Source organism: Pezoporus occidentalis, unplaced genomic scaffold, assembly GCF_034315485.1.
Source record: "Pezoporus occidentalis ecotype Australia unplaced genomic scaffold, CSIRO_AGI_Poc_V1 ctg3, whole genome shotgun sequence".
Lineage (NCBI taxonomy): Eukaryota > Metazoa > Chordata > Aves > Psittaciformes > Psittacidae > Pezoporus > Pezoporus occidentalis.
In genome coordinates, this window is record NW_026914940.1 from 8,470,378 (window position 1) to 8,483,907 (window position 13,530).

Consider the following 13,530-nt stretch of genomic DNA (forward strand, 5'->3'; position numbering starts at 1 on the left):
CTTCTTTTTGTCCATGAGTTTCGATTGCTTTCTCTCTGACTTCAGTAGGCTCTACAGGAAGCCAGCCTGGTGTGTCCTGTTTTCTTAGAGCTGGCCCTTTGGGTTGGAAAGAACGGCACACTGTCCTGAATGTGGCCTTCCTCCGTCCATGGGCATGATTACCAAACCCAACAGCAGCTCTGGAACCAACTCAGCAGTAACCTTTCCTGAATGGAGTGACTTCATTGCTTAGAATTTCAGTTCCGACCCAACTTACTCCCTCACTTGGTTCTTGGAAGCTTCTTATTTAAGACCTATTCCCATCAAAACTGCCCCAAAACAAACAAGTCACTTGAAATTGCTAGAAAGCACTGAGAACATCCTTTAGCCAGAGGAAAGGCTGGAATATGAGGTGATATCACATCTGGTTTGTATCAAAAATAGTAACTGCAGCAGCACAGGGCTCTCGAGAGCGTATGGGAAGAGCTTCTTGAACACTGTAGCACGGGCACAGCCTGGGTTCCTCACAGAATATTCTGCCTGGTTAGTTTAAATTAACCTAGGCTTAATTAACCCCTTAATCTGGGGCAAGGGGTGTGTGAACTATGGATGTGGGACAGGGGAAGCAGCGTGGTTAGATACTCTGCTCTTGCTCAGTTCCTCCCTTGTCACAGTATTTCAGGTATCAGCATTCAGAGATCCGTTGATTCCAGTATCCTCTGTTCTCTGTCCTATTTGTACTTCCATGACATGTATTGATTTCCTTTTGCAAGTGAAAATTGATGTGGATCCCTCATAAACTGTTTGGAGCAGAAGAGACCAAGATAAACACGTGCCCAGAGAACTCCCTTGTTCAAAGTTGGTCTGCTTACCCTTTTCCTGGCAAACTGAGAGCTTATAATTGAATAGAAATCTCATTAACTCATCAAAACCAGTGATAGTGGTGCAGGTCTTAAGTACCAGTGAGTGAAACTCCGAAGTAGCTCCCACTGCTCAACAAAAACCCACACTCCAACTCTATCAATAAGATTTAAATGCTTCCCCCCTCCCCAGGCCATAGTTCTGTGTGACAGTTCACTTGAGTGTCAACAGAAAACTTTACTTTCCACTCACTCTACCCTATTACATAGTTTCATGCCACTCACACCCTCAACCAGTAACCCTCCTATGCCAAGAAACCAGACTATGACAGGGGAGCAAACATCCCTAAGTAAATAAAGTTCAGCTTCAGCCCTTACCAACTAACCTTGGAGTTATGGCTGTTGCAGTGCTTTTATGAGGCACCTTAGCCCTTCCTTAAAACACAGCTGGACGCTTTTCAGATGGGCACAATGCATACGAACTGTAAGGTTTCATCTTTATAGCTGCAAGCAGAAGATTTTCGTATTTAATAGAAACTAACCATTTAAAGTTGTCTTGATGATACTTTTATGGCTATAAACCCCATGATTTACAGCTCTGTCATCTGCTGAGAGAGTTCTCAAGTTTCTTCTTGAGATAAGCTAAGTGTCATTTGCCAACTTGTGCTTAAGCTGACACCCCCTGTGCTGCAGCATGCACAAAACCTTGAGTCTTGACCAGTTTTTGTCAGCTGCTGTTGGAGTGACACTAAAAACGATAGTGTGTCATGGTACAGGCTTTGCCTTGTTCCTCTGTGAATTACAGAACAGATCCTCCTGTCTGCATGAGGCGGATGTGTGCTCTGGTCTCTTTCTATAATGGGGGGGGGCAGGAGACAAGCAACTTGTGACAGCTGCCACATCTGCTAACCATGTCAGAGCAGAGGAGAAGCTGATCTCTCGTCTGCTGCACCACGTGAAGAATGATTTGAACAAGTTTTAAGCTTACCTGGAACTTTAAATCTGCACTTCATACCAGTTTGGTCTTGGTTCTTGTAGTGTGTGATCAGAAGCATCCCCTCACCTCATGCTTGTTGCTTTTTGCTGAAAGGAAGTGTGGGATTAGGTCTGTTCCCCCATGAGATTTTTTTTTTTCCCCAAAGCTTGAAGATGTTTCTTCTGCTTCAGTTACCACCAGAAATTAAGAGACCTGATTTTGCTCTGTGTCCCATTGCATAGATGAATCACCCCTGAACGTTCAGACTAGACTCCTCTAGAATGGCTTCCCTAGAGGTCGTTTCATGGTATCTACCTTTGTTCAGTTCAAAGCAATAGCATTAGGCTTGGGGTTTTGTAACTAATTCCCCTAGTTTCTTCTCCAGGGAATACTCCAGGAATAACTTAACCACAGCTGCTTGTAAACTTACAAGAGCAAGGAGTACTGTGCAGTAGCTTAAGTTTGAAGCTGCTCTCAAACCTAGTTTAGTGAATTTCAGACCAAAGAAAACCAAGCCACCTCCTGTGCTGAACATGCACATGAGAGGTCAGAAGCTGATCGTTGGCCAAGCAGGGGTTTGTGGTGGTTTTCTGTTGGAGCCTGCAGACGTGACCTGGTGACACCAGGAGCCACACACTGCTCCAGAGACACCTCAAAGATGAAAGCAGATGATTTTTCACATTAATAAAGATTATACTGCCTGTAATCACCTGTCCATACTGCAAGCCAACCTATCCATGGGTCCAGACCTACAACATGTCCTAGCCTTACCTTTATTCATCATAGATTTTTAATTCAGAGCTGTAGCTCTTCAGCAACTAGGCAGGACAGCAAGAGTCCCAAGTAGCTGAGCAGTGAGTTAGCTGCAGCCAGCCACATGCTCTTGTTTCAGTTGAAACTATTTAGTGTGTGACAACCCACCAGGAGCTGGAAAAAAGCCCTGGGGAGCAACTCCAGGACACTGGAGTAGTTCTGAGCTCTGCAGATAGAAGTGCGGGGCAAAGGGCTGATCTGTGATCCAGGGTCTTCCTCGGGCTCTACCCTCCATACAACCTCCGCAGAAAGAAAGAGGAGAATGAACACTAAACCTGCCCTGATAGCGGTGCACAGAGCTGCTGGCCTCCTTGAAAGGGAAATTTAGCAGCTTGGATGACTGCACAAGGAGCATTCAGCTTCATGTGACAAGAACTTTCACTGAGTGATGCTGGAAGATGGGCACTTCCAAGTCTTCTACAGAGAACATGAACAAACCTGAACTCTGCATGGGCTACAAGGTGGAGGTGTGAGAAGAGCAGAGGGATGGGGGCAACACAAACCACAACTTGGACACCTTTGAAGGAGAATGAATGACTCCATCGCTGATGTGAAGATCAATCATAGAGTCAGCAGTTCTCCTGTGAGCACTGCCTGTAGGTGGGCCATATGCTCACCTCAAAGCTCAAGGTAATGCAGAGATTGAATTGATATGAAGAAGTGAGGGTCCCTTGTCCAGGAGACACAGCAAGATCTTGGCAGATGATAATGGGGAAGGGAGAGCAGTGGTCAGCACTATGCAAGTAGCTGCGGTAGTGGCTGGGCCCTGTGAAGGAGCAGAAGGCACCAGATGTGCAGGCAGGACCCATGCCCAAGATCCAATGAGCAGGAGCATCTGGATGTAAGCCCTGCCAGGTCCACCTTAGGCATGGTTCTGACACCCACTACCTCCTTGGAGCAGGTCTGGAATGGTCGCCTTGTTTAGGGATGAGTTTTGCTCAGGATCAGCCTTTAACTCAGCACCTGTATTCCTGCCAGGTCTGTCTGAGCGAGATGCTGCCAGGTCCAGCAAAAAAGCTCCTTCTGTTCCCCCTTCCCTGCCAGGATGCAGAGAAAGTTGAGATGAAAAATATTGAATTTGGGGGTGTGAAAATCCTTTCTGCTTCAAAACCCTTCAGAGCCGCATTTTGTTCCTCTCACTTGCACACAGCAGTGTTCTGCCTGAATGTCTTTCATGCAAAATGTGGCCCCTGGTAGTGTCTGTTTAGAACGGGGTCTGCTGCCCTCATCTCTATCTGCTTTGGGCCAAAGACAGGACTTGGAGCCATCATGGCCATCACGGTGAGAGCCATGCACTGGTGTGGAGCATCTGAGGCTACAGGGAGCTCAAGTGTCACAGCCCCCTCCCAGCAATAGACAGTAAAGCCAAGGCAGCAAAATGCTGTTTAGAGCTATTACCTTAACACATGTTACCCCCATCTAATCCCTGTCCCTTCCTGAGAGGGATTGGTGGTGCCGGAGAATAACAGCATCTGTCGCTGGAGGGAGAGCTTCCTGCTGGGCAGACAGGGATGGAGATGCCATGTCCTGGGGGGACCCTCGCTCCTCCTGCAACCGGAATGCCATCAGTAGCCAACAGGCGACGGAGGAGCAACTGAGCAGGGTGCCTCAGGGCTGTCATCACTGCTCCAGAGATGGAAGGAGCTGTTGGGGTTTGAAGGAAAATATCACCTTTGATGAGCTATTTCTTTGGTTAGGATCAGTCTTAAAGCCAGGTGGGGCTACCAGAGTCTGCAGCGGGGATATCTGGAGTGGCCAACAGCCCCGTCCCTGCGCTGTCACAGTGGTGCCGGCCTGCAGCCCCCATACCCCTATGAAGCCACAGGCTCTGCCGCCGCACGGCTGACGGCCGGGTTTGGGGCACAGAGGCATCCAAAGTTTGCCAGGCACTGCCGCATGCCGCCGGTACCTCCCTGTCCCTGCACGGCCTCGCCCTGCGCGGGCTGCCCGAGCCTGCCCGGCAGCACAAGGCCGGGCACACCGCAGGCTCCAGCCCCGGGTAGGGCTGAGGCGGCGGGCTCAGCCCTGCGCTAACCCCACAGGGCGGACGGGCCCGCTCGGCACCGCAGGGGCTCCCTTCCCGAGCGGGGCTGCCCGGCTGCAGCCGCAGCGGTGGGGGGGAACCGGGGCTCGGGGCCGCCTCCACACCCCCCCACCCCCCCGCACACACACACACCCCGCGCCGCTTCCTTCTACAGCGCCGCGGCACCGCAGCAACCTGTGCCCGTGACGCCGCCCGGCACCCGGAAGGCCAGGCTGAGCCGCGGGCCGCCCGCCGCACAGGTAGGCTGCCACGGAGCCGGGCGCGGCATGAGCGGGGCGGCGGCTGCCGGCGGGCGTCCCCCCCCCCGCGTCGGCGCTGAGGGGAGCCGGGAGTGGGCGCCTGAGGCGAGCGGGCATCGCCTGAGGGGAGCCGGGGCGGAGCCCGAGCGGAGCGGGCATCGCCTGAGGGGAGCGGGCACCGCCTGAGGGGAGCCGCAGGGTGGGCGCCTGAGGGGAGCAGGGGCTGTGTGAGGGGAGCGGGCATCGCCTGAGCGGAGCAGGGGTCGGTGTGAGGGGAGCCGGTGTAAGCAGCCGGCGGCAATGGGCCCGAGGTGCGGCTCCGCTGACCCGTCCTGGCGGGAAGGCGCAGCCCCGCGGGGGCGGCGGAGGGTGCTGGCTCCTGCCCGGCCGCTGCCCGCCCCGCCGGGCCGCCTGTCGCGCCGCGGGCAGAGCCGGCGCCGAGCCCTGTTCGGGTGAAGGCCGGAGCCGCCGCCTCAGTTCCCTTCAGCGCTCGGGGCGGCGCGGGGCGCGGTGTGAGCGGCTGGGACAGGGGAGGCTGTGCCCGGGGCTGGACCAACCAACAGCACCCCCGGAAGCTGCCAGCCTGAGCCCCAGCAGCGGTAACCCGGGGCTGGCTTCAGGAGGAAGCCCGGTTTGGTACCACCATGGTACCGCGCCGGGGTGGGAGCAGCGGGGATGTTAGCTCTGCTTGCTGCACTGTGCTGAGTGCTCTGCATTCGACTGTGCCCCGAAGCTCGGGCAGTGCCAGGATGGAGGCTTTCAGTCCTCACTCACATAAATCTTGCATGTAGGAGTTCAGCCAGGGATGGGCTGGACTGTCCGGCCAGGAGGTGAGCCCTGCTGCTGTGGGGGATCCGGTACTTCCTCGTCTGGGTGGGTTGTGATGGTGACTGTGTGAAAACTGCCCCTCTCTTAAACTGTAGCGTTTCAAAAGGGGTAGTGGTGAAACGGGAAATAGGACAGAGCAACCCTGTAACCATGAAGACTGGCTTAGAGTGGCGTTACCCTTTTACTGCTTATAAACGAACTGTTATCCCTAATACACATGGCCCAGAAAGCCACGAGGGGTATCCGTGCTTATTTGGTGTTTTGTTGGGTGTGTGATTAACACAGCGGAGGCCCTCTATTTCAGTCAAACCCAACATCTGCACCCGAACCAAGAACTGTTTTGAAGAGATGTGGGATTTCATCGGAAGTGCAGCATCGTTTTTGTCTCAGTGCTTGACTGAAACCAAGCCTGACAGCAGGCTGGTGCCTGTGCCATGTCAAGGATACAAGTACTGCTGCTGTGGGGAGCAGGGAAGTGTTCAGGGTGCCTGCAGGAGGTCAGAGGGACCCTCCCTGGTGCACACAGGCACCCTGGGTCATTTCATTACTTAGCGCTGCATGTCAGAGCTGCCTTAGCCAGAGGCAGCTCTTACTGCATGGCTCCTGTGGTGGTCCTGCTCGGTGCCAGTCCAGGCAGCAGGATGTTCTCAAGCTGCTGTTGCAGGCGGTGGTTCCTACCTGATACTTCCTCTGGTGAGATGAGACCAAGAGGCACAACAGTGTTTTCTGACAGTTGTCATCACTCGCTTCGCCAGGGAGCACCGGAGATCAGTGGTGGGATTCCTCTGCGGCTCAGCAGAAGCACCCCTGGCATGATGGAGTTTGTGGGCAGGCCTGAGGTGGTCTTCATACTTAGGATCCATCGGGAACACTCGTACCACCAGGGCTTTGAAAAACCTGCCCAATAAGGTCTAGAGCACCCGTTTCTCTCGCTGAGATCGATGGTTCAGACTGCTCAGCAAGGAGCATGTGTGATGGATTTTCAATAACCCACATGGCGCAGCTTGGGCACGAAGAGAAGATAATGAGGCCTCATCCTGTGCCTCTAAATGTGAGTGTGCCCAGAGAGAGCAAGGGGAAGGAGCTGCTGTGCTGCGGGTAGTTAAAAGCTTAATGCCGCCTCCAGAGTGTGGGAGGGCACGGCCACTCTGAACTGCTGTTGCCTTCTACTCGGTGGTTATCAGAGGATAAATAGTGTCTCACAAGAATAAAGATGTTTGAGAGACTTCCTGAGCTTGCTGGAGAAGAATAAGACCAAAATGAAAGCATACTTCCTGTGAGAAACTTTTGCTGAGGCAAAGGGTGAGATGGTTTTAGAGCTGAGAGGCTCAGCTGTGTGATTCAGGGTCGGTGTGAGGCAGAGCAGAGGGCACTGAGCACTGGCCTGTCTGAACCTGCAAATGGGGCATCACGCACAGCATCATGTGCTCCTCCTGCTTCCCTGGGAACAGGAGGAGAGGCCGTGTCCTCTGCCTGCAAACCGCCTTGAGAACCTGATTACAGACTGCAGGTTGGTTCATCTGCAGGTATAAACCGGCCTGCCCTGGTTGACTAAATGCACAGTCCAGAGGCCCAGCTGAGAGCAGGGCTCTTGGCTGCCCAAGCAAAGTAGTTGCAGGAGTGTGATCCCATCGTGGGCTTCACAAGTGTTTCTGTCAGCTGAAGGTCATTCCTGCAGCCATCTCTTGACCCTGGCTTAGGAAAGCTTGTCTCTGAGGTTAGCTCAGTCCAACACCTATCTCTCTAATCATCTGGTTTAGGTTTTCCTTTAGTGCTTACCCAGGCTGTAAGCTTATCTGCTGAATCACTGTCCTCCTGCAGACCTGCACAGTGCCACCGGGAGCTGAGCCTGCCTCCCTGGCTCCCAGTGCTTCCTCTGCAGCAGCACAGCTCTGAGGGAGGAGGCGGCTGGAGCAGCACTCACCGGCTGCGGTAATACAGCTGCTGGAGCCGGGATTTCAGACCTGCTGTGTCCTGCAATGAGCAGAAAGCTCTTTGTGCAGTGTCTGCAGTTACTGAGCTGCTGGAAATCTTTGTTCTGTGCTGCTCTGTGCAGAGCTTCATGCAGCCTGAATTTTCTTTTGGTGCCTTGGTTCTATTACTGTCTTTGCTGGGTGTATTTTAAAACTCCTCTCCCCAGTGGGTTCTTTGTTGGTTTCTGAATACTGCTCACATGAATTTATCCCTTTAAGATCTTCCCACACCAGAGATGCTCAAACTGAGCCTGTGTGTGACCTTGTGGTATTAGGTGGGATAAATCTAATAGGTAGCTTTAGTTTCTGTTCCCAGCAGGTTTTTCCATGGTGCAAGCTGCTTTTCTATCATCAAAATGCCATTTTTATAAAATGCTGAGTTTGATATCTGCAGTGCAGAAATGCTGTAAGAGCTACTCCACGGTGTCCAGTGGACAAACTATTTCTCAAAGGCTTTCTGGATAGAAAGGGAAAAATACCAAATGTTTAAACTACAGCAGAGAACTAGGAATTTTATCTGAGTCTCACTAAAATGGTCTTTCTTAGAATCATAGAATGGTTTGGGTTGGAAGGGACCTTAGCAATCATCTGTTTTTTGTCTCAGCCAGAATTAGAGAAACCCCCACACACACATCTGCCTTGCTCCCGTCTTGAGGTCAAACCTCCTGGCTACAACCCTTGCTATGTAAGACGAGAAATATAGACACTAGTTGTAATCTGTGCTATGAAAATCTAATCTGTGACCTAATTTGTTGTGATACCATGAAGAACCTGTCAGGAGCAATCACTGTAACCCGTGGCACGGATGCACTGCTGCTTTCCAGGAGCACTCACTCGTTTCAGCCTCAGAGCAGTGTCACGCTTAGTCTTGTGCGTTTGGGCTCCTCTGCTGCCAAATTTGGGGAATAATATGCAGACAACTCGCAGATCACTTTTGTTATTCTTTTAAAATTAAAAGTGGGCAGCCTTATTACATGTGGAAGTGAACCTCTTCTGCAGGACAATCCCTGCAGAACAAGCTGGTTTGAAACAGGCTGAGAAAGCTGGGGTTGGTCAGCCTGGAGAAGGCTCAGGGAGAACTTGTAATAGTCTTTCAATGCTTAAAGGGGCCTACAGGAAATCTGGAGAGGGGCTTTTGACAAGGGCCTGTAGTGACAGGTCAAGGGGGAATGGCTTTAAACTGACAGAGGGAAGATTTAGATATGAGGAAGAAATTCTTTACTATGAGGGTGGAACAGGGTGCCCAGAGAAGCTGTGGCTGCCCCATCCCTGGCAGTGTTCAAGGCCAGGTTGGATGGGGCTTGGAGCAACCTGCTCCAGTGGAAGGTGTCTCTGCCCGTGGAAGGTGTCTCTGCCCATGGCGGGGGGTTGGAAATGGATGAGCTTTAAGGTTCCTTCCAACCCACACCAGTTTGTGATTCTGTGAAACATGTGGGAAGGAAAATGAAATGTAACCATTTTCTGTGAGTGTTGTAATAGCTGTTTGTGTACCTGTTAATTGCTAATGACCTTGTCTGTGGTAGCAACCTGGATAAAACCAGCTCACTGGGTGAGTGGTTAGAGGAGTGACATGTCTGAACACCCAGTGTTAGCTGAGGTTTCATGTGCTGATTCTGAGAGGGCAAAACTGGCCGGATTCTGGTACAGGCCCTTTGAGTCAAGTTTGTTGTCCTTTTAGGAGAAAACCCAAGGTCTTCTGTGGAGCGTTACTGAAGCCATAACACTGCCAGTCTTTCTCTACAAGGCTAGAGAAGGCAGGAAGGTTTTACAGGTCAGGGATACACAAATAATAAGCTGAAAAACTGGTAATTGTGTTCCTAGGTATTTGCGCTGCTGCAGGGAGAAATCTGAATTGAGGAACTGCTGCTCTGTCAAAACAGCAGAGCGGGGCTTCCAGTTTCATTGTTGTAGAAACAACTGTTCATTTGAAAACAGAAATATTACCTTTAAAAGGCTTTAATTGAAAGCACTAAATGAAAATGCAGTCTATTCATAGCTGCCAAGATCTCTATGCTTAGTGAGACACCATCAGTCTGTCTGGACTTTGAGAGCCTCTGGGTTGCTGTCTGGGTTGTGGGATCCAGTAAGATGCATGGGCAACTTGAGGCCTTGATCAATGACCTGATGCCTTTTCTGCTCACCCTCACAGGAGCTACCTGTGCTGCTGTAAGGCATTGGCTCTTACACTTCTGATTTTCAGCTTCCTCTTTATTTTCGGTGCTTGTGCACATCTTGTTGCCTTGCATACACTGGGTGCACGTAGCATAGAATATGCGCATTTGGGTAGTGTTTTGTAAACTTGGCATTCTTACATATACCCTGGGCACTCAGTGCTCAGGTTTCAGTGTGGTATTTGTTGATTTTGGTTCACTCCAGGCTTTTCCCTCCACCCACTCACTTCCTCTCACAAATGTTTCCTCATTTCACCATTTTTTATACACATTTTAGGTTGCTGCCTGTTGCAGGCAGGCTCAGCGGAAGACGAGCAAGGATGGGTGATGGAGAGGAGGAGCAGAGGCAGGGAGAGGGTGTGGGGTGAGGGGGTCTGGGTGCAGGTGTATTTTGGAGCAAGGGCTTGGAAGCAGGGTGGATGTATGGTGGAGGTGTGCAGAGAGCAGATGGCTGTATGTGTCCTCAGGGTGGAATCACCATCCCTGGAAGTGTTCAGAAACTGCAGGCCCTTAGTGACAAGGTTTAGCAGTGGACTTGGCAGCCCTGTAGTAGAAGTTGATGAACTTAAAGGTCTTTTCCAACCTAGTTGGTTCTATGATTCTATGTCAGCATGCACACAGCTGAGAGACACAAGGCATGACAGGATGGTCTGTGTGTGAGTTTTGAGGAAGGTGCATGCTCCATACCAGAATGCAGCTGACCGGGGCCCCGCTCCCCTCCTCCGTCCAGCACAGACAGGTTGCTCTGCCTCCAAGACTTGTTCTTGGAGCTTAAAAGCATGCTTTAAAGTGCCATTTTATTCTATGTGCTTCTTATTTCTAACAAAGGTTTCCCAGCTCTCCTTGGACAACACCAATTTCTCAACCACGCAGGTGCATCTGGCAGCTTACAACCTGTTAAAGAGAAGGAAAAAAAAAAAAAACACCATGAAAATAGCATCTCTATAGTTTTGAATTAGGCAAGGGCTAAAATTAGAAAGAACAGGTCTGTCTGTGGCTGTGCAAACCAGCAGAGAATTAACATTCATCTGCTGCTGAGCAAGGCAAGCAGAGGTTTGCAGCTTGCACTTTCTTCACCTTGTCCTGTTCTTGGCCTTGCAGCTTCTTTTCCCTGTATGGCTCAGTCAGGAGTTAGCACAGAGCTGTATAGATGCCACTTGCTGCGTGCCAACACTAGTGCTTCTTTCAGCACTGCGAAATGTTAGCAGTAGCCAAAGTGGTTTTATTGCATACCTTTAATGTCTTTGCTCAGCTGCTATGAATGGTGCACCATGCTCAGGTCACTTGCCAGAGCCCTGGATGTAGCCTGAGTCCCATGGTGGGGCCCATGTCTACCCACCACTTCCTTGGCGAGACAGCTGTCCCATGACACTTGTGCTTGTTTCCTCTCCCCAGCTGTGGTTTACTTTGCTCAGCTGGAACTGTCCTGCTGTTAATGGGGCTGCAGCAGAAACCAGTCACTGAAATAATTTATACCACAAGTGTAACTTTAGGTGGGTTTGGTTCTTTGCAGGTCCATCTTTAATTTTACATCCAGGCACCGTTTCCATTTGCAGCTAGACCCGTGCAAATGGGATTAGATATTAGGATGTTCTTTACTGTGAGGGTGCTGAGGCCCTGGCACAGGGTGCCCAGAGAAGCTGTGCCTGCCCCATCCTTGGCAGTCTTTAAGGCCAGGTTGGATGGAGCTTGGAGCAAGCTGTTCTAGTGGAAGATGTCCCTGCCCATGGCAGGGGGTTGGAACTGAATGAGCTTTAAGGTCCCTTCCTGCCTAAATGAGTCTATGATTCCAAGTTGAAGTGGGCAATAGATTGGTGGGAAACTTGATTCTGGAGGGCAGAATGATATGAAAAAAGGACCTTGAGCTGCTGAGGAAGGGAGCTGCAGGAGGGGTGGCTGTTATTTGGTTCTGCTGGTGGAGGTGACATCTGATGGAGCTGCTCATCTTTGGTGTTTGAGGGCAGGGAGAACACCAGGAGCCTTCCCACCTCTCGTCCCTGCTCTGGGAACCACTGTGCTGGGCACCACTGGATTTAAACTGATTCCTGGGAGTGAACATTCTTCCACCCTTAGCATACCCAGAGGAACTGGAGGTCACTTGGAAATCAGAATTGAACAATGCCTCGGTGCAGCTTTGAAACATTTACTCACAGGGCTGGCGGCTCCCTCCCGTAACAGTACAGGAGACAGGGCTCTGGTTTGGCTGTCAGCAGCCAGCAGTTACTGCAGAGCTTCACCAGCAATGGCAGGGCTGCATTCCTGCCCCTCTCACCTTGCTCCCATTGGAGCCCACAGGGTGCTAAAGCAGGGAGGGCTGGACTGTGTCAGACACATTGCTGCCCAGCAGCTCATGCCGGAGGGTTTGAAGTGTCTGGGCAGCTGCAGGCCAGGGCCAGCACTGAAGGACCATCCTAAAATGGGAACAGCCATGTGGCTGTGCTTTGGAGGAGGGCAGCAGCCCACACTGAACCCTCTCTGAGCTGCCCCGTGGAGAGACAACCAGAGCCCATCTCTGTAGGCATCCCCAGGTGGTGTGCTGATTTTGGACAACTGCTGCCATTGGGGTAGAGTTATGTGATGTATGATTTATGTTCCCCACAGCTCAGTGCCTTGCCAGAGACATTCCCCATCACACTACCCCCTGTCCCTATATCTCTGCAGTCTGAGATCTCCAGGGATGATTTGGGTTTTCATGATGGTGGTTATGGGCTAGTCAGCAAAACTTAAAGGGAGGAAATAGGAGCCCCATTCCTAATTCTGTTCTGCTAGTCCTAGCACTGAGGGCAGATGCTCCAGCCTGTGAATCCTCATCCCTCTAAAGGACTGGCCATAGGGCAGACACACTCTCTGTGCATTTGTGGGTCTGTCTGGCAGCCTGTTTATGTTGAGGTGTGAAGAAGTATTTACTGTATGTGGCAGCATCCTTGTGTAAGTGGGTATCACAGGTACCTGCTGGCACTGGCCTGCAGTAATCTGTCAAATGTGAATGAAGAAGCCCCTCACACCTCTATTTAAGGGTTGAGACCAAGTTTCTTTCCCAGGATTCTCACTCTGAAAGGAGATTGTTTTAGGAACAGCTCTGAGCTGTAAAACTCGTACTGGGACTTCTTGTGGCCAGGATTCACAGCCCATCAGACATCCAGGTTATTTGCACTGCTGTCATTGCATTTATGAGTGAAAACTGCTTTCAGTCCACTTGAACCTGTCCCAAGTCTGCTGTTACCCAGCTGTATGCCTGGATGTGACATGAGTCACAACACCTTTAAAACACATTTATGCATTCAGGGTACACCTAGGATTTGTAGCTGCTGGTCATACTAAAAAAATGATCTTTTCAGCTTATTGATGTTCTCTTTGGTCTGTCATCTTTTCCTTAAAGATAAGCTACTTGATGTGAGAAGCAGTTGGTAGATGTACTTGGAGCTCTTTGCCTGCAGGGAAACGCCACCTGGGTGGAGATGACAATAACCTTGAATGCTTCTGTATGGGGCTCCCAGGAGATCATGTAACTGGTACAGGACCAGTATGTTCTTCCTCCCTCAGACCCCTATGGCACATCAGCCAGTTTGAGGAAGCAAGTGGGGCCCAGAAGGAAAACAGCATGCTCAGGTGAGCATGTAGGAAAGCACTGATCCTGATAACCTTGC